Below are 11,072 nucleotides of genomic sequence, written 5' to 3'. Positions count from 1 at the left end.
AGCATGGTTTCTTGAGTTTGGTTCGAAATGTCTAGTTTACCAGGGATTTCCTGAGAGCAGACATCCCATCAGAAGCAGTTTCTTCCACAGAGGATGTTTCGTCTCAGGGCTGAAGGTAAATTGACAATGTTGGAAACCTGAGGCAATTGCACTGGTCTGCCACAGGCAATCTGGCAAGTCTCAGGTACCAGGCTTAAGTCTCCCACTGGGGTAATATTAACTACACTTTCGCTTGATCTTCCTCTATCTTCTGAAGGAATTGGGGAGATGACACTAAAGGGAGGAAACATATAGCTGAAATATTCACTTCAGTCTAGTGTTAAGGCACATACAGCATAGGTATTGGGGTCAGGTTCCCAGGAGACATAACATTTAACTAATAAATAACTATATCAATGGCTGGATGGCCAAACATTTTTTCTAAGTTATCAAAGCACGTCTTGTTGAGCTGCCATTCTGAGGCATCAGTAAAGATCCGTGAGGCCTTGTCTGCTATCGTATTCCCTGACCCTGGGACGTGAGCTACTGTGAGTCACAGATTCCTTACTTTACACGGTTTCATTAATCTTTTATTGCGTTCCAGTTGGATTAAACGGAGATCATTGAATTAATAACTTACACTTAAATTCTTGAGAAAGGTATATCCTTTTCCAACAGCCTATCCATCGAAGGACATGGCAGTAACGTTCTTACTATTTACCCAGCTTTGCCAAAGAAAGTCTATCCACGAATTATAGAGGAGCAGCTGGCGCGCGGAACACCATAGTTAAGAAAAGATGGTAACCCATCGATGCGACCATCGATGCGAGAAATTTTGCTTTTATAGCCATGACGTAATCGACCGTCCATCCGTACGTACGTACTTCCGTCCTTAAGTTCGTCTACCCTCCATGTATGCCGATGTGACCAGTATCACCCTAGTTTACAGCATACATTTTTGATATTGGACATCCATGTTATGATCAATTGACATCTGTCAAAACAAGGTATCCGCTGTCCAGTATCACGTGACCATATTGCGGGCTTAAGCTTAGATCTCACCTAGGTCAGCTGTTTTTTTTTAAGTTGAGCGCTGACTAGGTACTGGTTTCGTTTTGATTGCAGGCTCAATCCAGGTTAACTCACCTAAACATAGACCATTTTGCAGATACGGCGACCACTTTGATTTCTATTGTTTCAAATAGCCATTATGGGATGCCTAGAATACATGTTAATTTGCCCCCTGAGCATCCCATAATGTCTTTCGAAACAATGGAAATCAAAATGGCCGCCGTATCCGCAAAATGGTCTATGAAGGAGGCTTCATTTTTCGCGCGCTTTCTGTGGCTCGACGTGGCTACACAGCTATAGCACGTCAACTGTAGTTCTTACACAGTCAACACTTTTCGTGTTCAGGTGGAAAACGGTTTGGGAAATGTTTTCTTTCAGCATTTTTGGCTGGTTTCAATCCAGTTTGACATATCATGATAGCTGTGGTCAACACTGGTGGCTACGCAGTTATTCAAGTTAAGCATCGGAGGGATATAAACTTAAAGCTGAGTGTTCATTTTTAATGTTTTTAGAACTACTTTTTTCTCTGTATTGCAATTTTTGGCATATCTCTAGAAGCTTTGATAAGTTTGCATGATGCCTGGAGGACCTATGACTAGAACAGAAACGAAAGGAGAGAGAAAGAGAACGACAACGACAAAACAGAATACCAGTAATAGCTCATACTTGGTGGAAAAAGTTACTCCACAAATTCTTTCCTTGGGCACTAAACCCTTTGTTATTTTTACGGATGCTTTATTTAAAGTGGATTCACCTTAACAATGTCTCTTTTTGTGTATATGGAAACAAGTGATATTTAAAACCTTAAGGAGAAAAAACTAAAGGACTGTTTCGGAATTGGGGTGTGTCTCATTTCCTGGAACAGTTCTCTACTTTCAGGGATTCCACCACATAATCAGTCCATCCATTAATTTGAGAGCCATTCTTTAAGATAACTGCAGCGCAATTTTGTTGTTGGTGCTAATCTGCGTTAACGTTACTACGAAAACCACCGATCTGTGAAATGGACCAAAATTATCGAGTCACTGCCGCGCCCACTTTGGTTAAACGTTTTGATGAAAATCCTTTCCCAAGGACTTAAGGTGTACAAGACAAGCGCAACAATGGAAAAACACGTCTTCAAAATTTATCTCTGATTTCTTTGGCAATCGCGAAAAAAAAATTCTCAAAAACAAACCTGTGATGAAGTCTCCCCCTTTCCCGATAATGTCTTGCATAATATTCAATTTCAAGTCTTCTCCGAGAGCCTTTTCACGATTATAGAGCCCTCTATATGCGCTCAGTCCTGTTGTTACTTCTTAAGAATTTGAACTATTTAAAAGCGAAAGTGGGTGGGGAAGACACACGTAAATTCCCACCCATTCCACAGATCGGTGGTTTTCGTAGTATCTACCTATGGAAGGGCATTCCTCTTGCGGTTTTAATTGGCGACAACATTGAGGAATGTAGGGTAAGTCTGTTACAGATAGCTACCACTGCATCAATGATGTAGCCACTCTTCGGGGCTGGTTGCGCTTTCACACAACTTAATATTTCTTCAGATTAGTGTAACACCAGGATGAGATACAGCACCACCAGCACAAAGAGAGATAGCGATCCTTTTAATTCTCTTGAATTAAGCCCTGAGTCTGAGACAAAGTTAAAGATGAATCAACGAGCTGGAAGCAACTGTTTCGTGTGTTCACCGAAACTGGACTACAAGACGACTTGGGGAACTAAAAGTTAGAACGATCGCAACTTGAGCAATTACAAGCAAGCCTGAAAAAAATCCAGGCAAGAACGGGATTCTAACCCATAACCGAACGGATGCGCTTGCACTACTCTACCAACCGTGAGCTTTCAAGCCAGCTGGGAGCTGGGAAATGGTCAATGCGAGTTCAAGTTATTTTATCCCGAAAGAGGTGAACGACTTGGTGCTGATCATGGATTCAAATTCCGTTCAAGCCTGGAGTCTTTCAGGTTTGCTTAATCTAATTGCGATGATCTTTCTTCCTTTCATTTCATAACTGATTCATTTGATAAAGTATCTCGTTAACTTTTATCAAATATAAAGCCTAAACGCATCAGGAAATGGAAATCTTAAACTTGTGGACACAGATGACCAAACAATTTTTTTCTATTGACGCTGTTAGGCAACAACTTGATCAATCGATCAAACTTTTCTTTCCTCTCCTTTATTGGTTTTTTGACGTATTTACAGAATAGTGACAAACTTAGTTTTAGAGAATATTAATTTACTTGTTGTACTACCATCTTTTATTGCGTTCCAGTTGGACTAAACAGAGATCCTTGAATTAACAACTTACACCTAAATTCTTGAAAAAGGATTACGCTTTTCCGTCGAAGGACATGGCAGTAACGTTCTCGATTAAAGAATCATAACGTTAAGAATTAAGATTCCTCTTACCTCTAATATTTCGAAGTGCCCAGGTAACTATTTCGGAAGATTAGTTGCAAAACACATTTCATAATGTCACTTAATTGAGAAGAAGATGAAGTATTGAAACAAAGCAAGACTAACCATTTTATAGAAGAGTATAAGTAATGCAAGGCCCTAAAGCTTGGTTTTCAATTGACATTTCTAAAAGCGAGTCCTCGAATTATTTCGTATGAAAAAACAACTGTTGGTGTCGAAAACTGTCGACATATTATTCAAAAACCAGAGATAATTTTACAGTTCTTGAAGGGTTTGTAAAGGACTACTTCTTTTACGTAATCGTCTGTTAAGTGCACATTACCGTCCTCACAAAGTTTGAGCTACATCCATGAATTCACATATCCTTTCACTGGTAGGCAGGCACAAGCGGGGACATTGGAATGGAAATATTGACCTGGAAGGGAGGGGGGGGGGGGGGGACATTAGCTCACTTTCTCTTGTCCTTATGTCGAAGTGCCCACCATTTCCCAGACCTTTATTGGGAGGGAGGGGGGGGGGGGTGGTGATTTACATTGGCTAGTGCATAACGTGAATTCAAGTCGGACTTAGGTCGACTTGTTTGACTGGACGGACAAATTTCAGACAACAAAGTCGATTTGTTCGTCTTTTAGTGTGAAAAGGCCGTTAAGTCTTATACGGTCAAATATGAAAATATTGTGCCTTTCGTAGCCCCTTGAATCAATAGAACTTGTCAGTTTGAAGTAATGATTGATTCGTGACAGTTTCGATTGGATGAAATGATGAGAGCTCTTTGTCCATTTCTTAGCACCGATTCTAATAAAGAACTTAATCAGTAAAAAGTAGTTCGAAACAGTCGTTTGCATCTACTTCATCATGTATTTATCGATCCTTCCCTGCGGCCTCAGAGCACGGTAGCTTCTCTTTTTGTTTGTTGATTAAAATCTCTCCAATCTCAGTTGATTGAAATTTCCTTGCTTCGCCCTCGACTGACTACATCAGAGAAGCATCCAGTCTTCAGACTGAATTCAAAGACACATCTTACCCAGGGAACTCAATACGGGAAATTTACTTTGGATGTTATACTGGTCTTCGTTGTGATGAGCGGATATAGTTTCAGTTTCATTTCTCTTCCACCGGTCACTAGTTGGTGTGGTATTCTTTTTGTCTCTTTGCGCGTGTGGCTGTGTTAAGGTCTTGGTGCAACTTGAACTATTTTCGTGTGGTTAATACTGTTATTGTAATTTTTGGTGCCAAAGATAAAGTGCGGTTATCTTTGACGGTGAAATACCGGTAGCCGTTCGCTAAACCGCCGGACTACAACTCACTGGTGGCATTTGATTTTGCTTGCAAGGGCTTATGATCTTCAGTATCTAATTGAGATGATATTTTTTCCTTTCATCTCATAACTGATTCTCTTGATATTATCTCGTTAACCTTTATCAAATATAGGGCCTAAACACATGAGGAAATGGAAATCTTAAACTTGTGGACACAGCTGACCAAACAATTTTTCTCGATTGACGTTGTTAGAGAACAACTTGATCACTTGATCAGATTTAGTTTTAGTTTTAGTTTTTATTAATTCACTTCTTGAACTACCATCTTTTATTGCGTTCCAGTTGTAATAAGCGGAGATCCTTGAATTAACAACTTACACTTAAATTCTAGAGAAATGATTACGATTTTCCAACAGCTTGTCCGTCAAAGGACATGGCAGTAACGTTCTTACTATTTACCCAGCTTTGAAAAATATCGATTTTAGAATCATAATCTTAACAATTAAAATTCCTCTTACCTCTATTTCAAGGTGCAAAACAGTACATTACATTTGAACACTTGGTGTTGTCACCAACTTGAAAAGAAAATTAAGAATTGAAACGAAGCAAGGCTAACAATATAGAAGAATATACGTAAGTAATGCAAGGCACTAAAGCTTGGTTTTCAAGTGACATTTCTAAAAACGAGTCCTGGAATTATTTCGTATCAAAGAACGTCAACTCGCGGTTTTGAAACTGAACTGTCGACACGTTATTCAGTCAAAAACCGGAGACTTGAAAATTTTACAGGAAACCTGCTCATGGAGAAAAATAAGCATTCGGTCACTCCAAGAAAAACTCCCGTGATTGTGAGCTACGGGCTATATAGTTAGCAGGGGGTTTGTTCAGTAGTATGCGTTGAAATTGACTTTTTTTCCCGTTTTGTGCTTTCAGCGAGCTCTTTTACAGAAGGTTACTTGACCCCTTCTTGCGTAATGAAGATGCAGGGAATTTATCTTTAAAAATGCATGGGGAATATTCAACTTATTCTGCTTTATAATACATATTGTTATTTCTTCTGTTTTAATCAGATATTCTTCCGTGATTTCCAGTTGAACCACTGATCTCATCATCAATTTGCTAATTTGTATGCCAAAAAAAAAACAAACAGAAAAGGCCACTCTTCGTCATTTTGAAAACTCTTTCAAATAGGTAATAATTAATTTTTACTTCATAGACACTTAAAACGGCCGCAAGTTTGTTGGTGTTATAACACTATTAGGTACTACTACCCTAGTGAACTTAAGCGTTTACTTACTTACAAACTAAAACTTAAGACACCAATTAACTTTAAGTCAAGGAGTCTGCGTATGTTGCGTTTGCTTATATTTGCTAGTGAGGACCACTTGCTCTGGGAAAAGGCCGTAATGTAAATCTTGAGCGGGCAATCAAACGTGTGTGCTCTACTGCTTAGACGAACTCTTTCGCACGACTAAGAACGTTCTGGAAAATTAATCTGAAATATTTTTCTCATTCCATAGACTTGGAGCATGAGAGTGACTGGATTCTGTGTTTTTGACCTGTTGATTCTGCTGGCCTTATTCACTGGAGTGACGTCACAGTCCAGTTGTTATGTGAAGTACAATGGCTGTAGTGTCCCATTCGGCTTAGATTTCATTTACAAGAGCACCTTCAGGCACGCTTGCAATAAGCATGATGTCTGCTATTTTTGCGTAAGAAAAATACATTGCATATCTCTTAAGGGCACCATTTCTGCAAGGGCCTGGGGTGAGTGGGATGTGTCCTCGCTGTAGTGCTGTAAACTGCTTTTCTTTCGAACTTGAAAAACTTTATACTGACATATGCAAGAAAGCACGAAGGACATTTCTTGCCGAATAAGATTTCTTCTTCGTTTCCTTAAAATTTCTGTCGAACAGGGTTTTTTTTTCCTGAGGAAATAAAAAGAAGTTACTGCCTCGTCCCAGTACCACACCCTAAAGCGAATGGCAAGGCCCTGGAAAATGAGGTGGATGTGTTGCGGATAAAATCAGGTTTCAGGTTGACTCCGTTTCTACCTGTAGGCTAAATTGGTGATCCTCACTTACCTAGGTTGAATATGCACTCAGTGAATTGAAGAAACTCTTTATGGACCCTAAATTAAGCCGAAAGAAAAACTAGATCAAGGTTAGGATTAGTTTTGCTTATTATACATGGCTATCAATTATGACTTATTATACAAAAGTAAATAATGAAAAGAACAGCGTTAAGTTGAGCACGTTCGATTCGTCGTTGCAGTGTGGTGGTGAAAACATACGACTATAGACCTAGAGCGCCCGAGTTCGCGTACCGATAAGTACATAGTACAGTTCTTTGTTCCCTTACTATTTTGCTATGTTAAAATTGAATGGATAAGTGTAGGAATACAGAAATCGATAAGTTGTCAAGAAACATTAAGAAGATGTGCTGAGATGCGTAAGACACAGCTGGATGGAGGGTATAGGGGTTTTCAATCCTTTATGGGGGATTGATTGCTGATTTAAACTAGGTCTAGTGCATATTCAGCTTAGGGAAAACGAGGATCACCAATTTAACTGAGGTAAAAAAAGGGTTAAACTTGAGCCCGGATTTGACCTATAACAGATGGAGGTGTTAAATTTTAATTTACGAAAATGTTTTCACAGGGTCAACGCTGGGGATGGTCGCAGAAAGATTGTGATGAAAGATTCAAGACAGACATGTACAAATTGTGCGAAGTTAAGATAGGAAGGAAGCGCTTTTTTTGGAACTGGTTTGACAAGGTCAAACTATGTAAGAATTCTGGTGCAGATCTTTACTACAGTCTGGTGAGAACAGCAGGACATCTTTATTATGACAATGTGTCGCCAGATTGGTGCAAAGAAACTTGCACAAAAAATTACGGTGATCCGGCCGTCGAAATATCCATAAACCGTTAAGAGTAATGTTATTTTAAACTCAGCAAAAATTCCTTTGAAATCAATTCTTTGAAATAAAATCCATCTGGTCGTAGTTAAACAAATCGTAAAATTAAAACCTGTTAAAGTACTAGTAATCTTCCCTTCATTGCGTGGCCAATCACAACAAACACAGAAAATCGAATAATCCAATCACGACTCCAAAAAAAAAATTAAATAAATAAAAATAAAAAGAAAGAAAAAAAATTGACTCCAAGGCCGAGAAAGCTCGTGCTGGCATGATCATAGCTCTGATTGACTGAAATTGTTGTGCGAGATTGTTAAACTAATCACCAAACTTAAAATGCTTGGCTGCAAATAAGAGATTTCGAAATTAGTCTCAACACTTACTTTAGGCAACTCTACTGTGCTATAGTACTGTTTCTGTGTTGTTCCTCAAAAGGTGGCGACAAGGTTTCGCGGTTAAAAACTTCCCCCTTGTAAAATTTCCGGCCTGTTAGCCCGACACAAGGGAAGCCCACTATACTCTGTCGATATCTTTGACTCTCTTTATGCAACTGAGTATTTCCACAATCTTTTAGTTCCTCCGGGGTTATAAAGTTACACATCCCATGCATATCCCATGTCGCCAGCAATTTACAAACTGACTCCGAATTCCCTGCTATAAACGAGCTTACTCTAGTCTCCCAACCAGTATCCCTCGTACCCCATTTTAATAGAGCAAAAACGTCAGAGCCACTAAGTTTTCACTCAATGCAAAGGCACGTTTGCAAAACTAAGAGACTAGATTCTCTACACTAATGTCTCCAACCCCATTTCCCAGGCTTTTTTTTTTGGGAGGGGGGGGGGGGGGGAAGTGATTTACATTGCCTAGTGCATAACGTGAATTCAAGTCGGACTTAGGTCGACTTGTTTGGCTGGACGGACAAATTTCAGACAACAAAGTCGTCTAAAAAGTTTGCGTTCCGTCTTCACATCAGACGATTTGTTCGTCTTTTAGTGTGAAAAGGCCATTAATTCTTATATGGTCAAACATGAAAAACTTTTGCCTTCGTTGCCCCTTGAATCAATACAACTTGTCAGTTTGAAGTAATGATTGATTCGTGAGTTTCGATTGGATGAGATGATGAGACCTTCTCTTTGTCCATTTCTTAGCACTGATTCTAATAAAGGAGAACTTAATCAGTAAAAAGTAGTTCGAAACACTCGTTTGCATCTACTTCATCATGTATTTATCGATCCTTCCTTGCGGCTTCAGAGCACGGTAGCTTCTCTTTTTGTTTGAAGGGGTAGTTTCTAAAGAAACTGTGGTGCTGCGTTGGTGGGGAAGTAGTATACAAAAATTTGGTTTATCAACGGAGTTGATAATGTAAATTGACCACCGTACAGAGATTCTAAAAGCTGACGTTTCGAGCGTTAGCCCTTCGTCAGAGCGATTCGCTCTGACGAAGGGCTAACGCTCGAAACGTCAGCTTTTAGAATCTCTGTACGGTGGTCTCTTTTTGTTTGTTGATTAAAATCTCTCCAATCTCAGTTAATTGAAATTTCCTTGCTTCGTCCTCGACCGACTACATCAGAGAAGCATCCAGTCTTCAGACTGAATTCAAAGACACATCTTACCCAGGGGACTCAATACGGGAAATTTACTTTGGATGTTATACTGGTCTTCGTTGTGATGAGCGGATGTAGTCTCGCTTTCATTTATCTTCCACCGGTCACTAGTTGGTATGATATTCTTTTTGTCTCTTTGCGCGTGTGGCTGTGTTAAGGTTTTGGTGCACCTTGACCTATTTTCGTGTGGTTAATACTGTTCCCGGGGGGGGGGGGGGGGGACTCGATATATCCATGGATGGGGAGGTGCGGCGCGGACCCTCATAACGGTGAAATACCGGTAGCCGTTCGCTAAACCGACTACAACTCACTGGTGGCATTTGATTTTGCTTGCAAGAGCTTAAGATGTTCAGTATCTAATTGTGATGATATTTCTTCCTTTCATCTCATAACTGATTCTCTTGATATTATCTCGTCAACCTTTATCAAATACAAGGCCTAAACGCATGAAAAAATGGAAATCTTAAACTTGTGGACACAGCTGACCAAACAATTTTTCTCGATTGACGCTGTTAGAGAACAAGTTGATCACTTGATCAGATTTAGTTTTAGTTTTAGTTTTTATTAATTTACTTCTTGTACTACCATCTTTTATTGCGTTCCAGTTGTAATAAACGGAGATCCTTGAATTAAAAACTTACTTAAATTCTTGAGAAAGGATTACAATTTTCCAACAGGTTGTCCGTGAAAGGACATGGCAGTAACGTTCTCACTATTTACTCAGCTTTGAAAAATATCAATTTTAGAATCATAATGTTAACAATTAAAATCCCTCTTACCTCTATTTCAAGGTGCAAAACAGTACATTACAACTGAACACTTGGTATTGTTACCAACTTGAAAAGAAAATTAAGAATTGAAACGAAGCAAGGCTAACAATATAGAAGAATATACGTAAGTAATGCAAGGCACTAAAGCTTGGTTTTCAAGTGACATTTCTAAAAACGAGTCCTGGAATTATTTCGTATCAAAGAACGTCAACTCGCGGTTTTGAAACTGAACTGTCGACACGTTATTCAGTCAAAAACCGGAGACTTGAAAATTTTACAGTTCTTGAAGGGTTTGTAGAGGAAACCTGCTCATGAAGAAAAATAAGCATTCGGTCACTCCAAGAAAAACTCCCGTGATTGTGGGCTACGGGCTATATAGTTAGCAGGGGGTTTGTTCAGTAGTATGCGTTGAAATTAACTTTTTTTTCCCGTTTTGTGTTTTCAGCGAGCTCTTTTACAGAAGGTTACCTGACCCCTTCTTGCGTAATGAAGATGCAGAAGATTTATCTTTAAAAATGCATGGGGAATATTCAACTTATTCTGCTTTATAATATACATATTGTTATTTCTTCTGTTTTAATCAGATATTCTTCAGTGATTTCCAGTTGAACCACTGATGTCATCATCAATTTGCTAATTTGTATGCCAAAAAAAAAATCAAACAGAAAAGGCCATTCTTCATTATTTTGAAAACTCTTTCAAATAGGTAATAATTAATTTTTACTTCATAGACACTTAAAACGGCCACAAGTTTGTTGGTGTTATAACACTATTAGGTACTACTACCCTAGTGAACTTAAGTGTTTACTTACTTACAAACTAAAACTTAAGACACCAATTAACTTTAAGTCAAGGAGTCTGCGTATGTTGCGTTTGCTTATATTTGCTAGTGAGGACCACTTGTTCTGGGAAAAGGCCGTAATGTAAATCTTGAGCGGGCAATCAAACGTGTGTGCTCTACTGCTTAGACGAACTCTTTCGCACGACTAAGAACGTTCTGGAAAATTAATCTGAAATATTTTTCTCATTCCATAGACTTGGAGCATGAGAGTGA

The 11,072-nt window shown here is 39.0% G+C and overlaps 3 long non-coding RNA genes across 3 annotated transcripts in view; all 3 read left to right on the top strand.

The window, feature by feature from the left end:
* Window positions 1–8,340, top strand: part of LOC137995109 (uncharacterized) — a 14,156-nt gene extending 5,816 nt beyond the window's left edge. Inside the window, exon 5 of the long non-coding RNA XR_011122259.1 lies at window positions 8,033–8,340. This is a non-coding gene — a long non-coding RNA (uncharacterized lncRNA). The remainder of the gene's footprint in view (window positions 1–8,032) is intronic.
* Window positions 5,249–7,767, top strand: LOC137995120 (uncharacterized). Its single transcript, XR_011122261.1, has 3 exons — window positions 5,249–5,358; window positions 6,246–6,437; window positions 7,386–7,767. It is a non-coding gene; the product is annotated as an uncharacterized lncRNA (long non-coding RNA).
* Window positions 8,341–10,039: 1,699 nt separating the features above from the next.
* Window positions 10,040–11,072, top strand: LOC137976645 (uncharacterized). The gene is made up of 3 exons (XR_011117785.1): window positions 10,040–10,142; window positions 10,603–10,724; window positions 11,054–11,072. It is a non-coding gene; the product is annotated as an uncharacterized lncRNA (long non-coding RNA).

Source organism: Montipora foliosa, chromosome 1, assembly GCF_036669935.1.
Source record: "Montipora foliosa isolate CH-2021 chromosome 1, ASM3666993v2, whole genome shotgun sequence".
NCBI lineage: Eukaryota > Metazoa > Cnidaria > Anthozoa > Scleractinia > Acroporidae > Montipora > Montipora foliosa.
The sequence above is the reverse complement of the archived record's forward strand: the minus strand, read 5'-3'. Positions and strand labels throughout refer to the sequence as shown.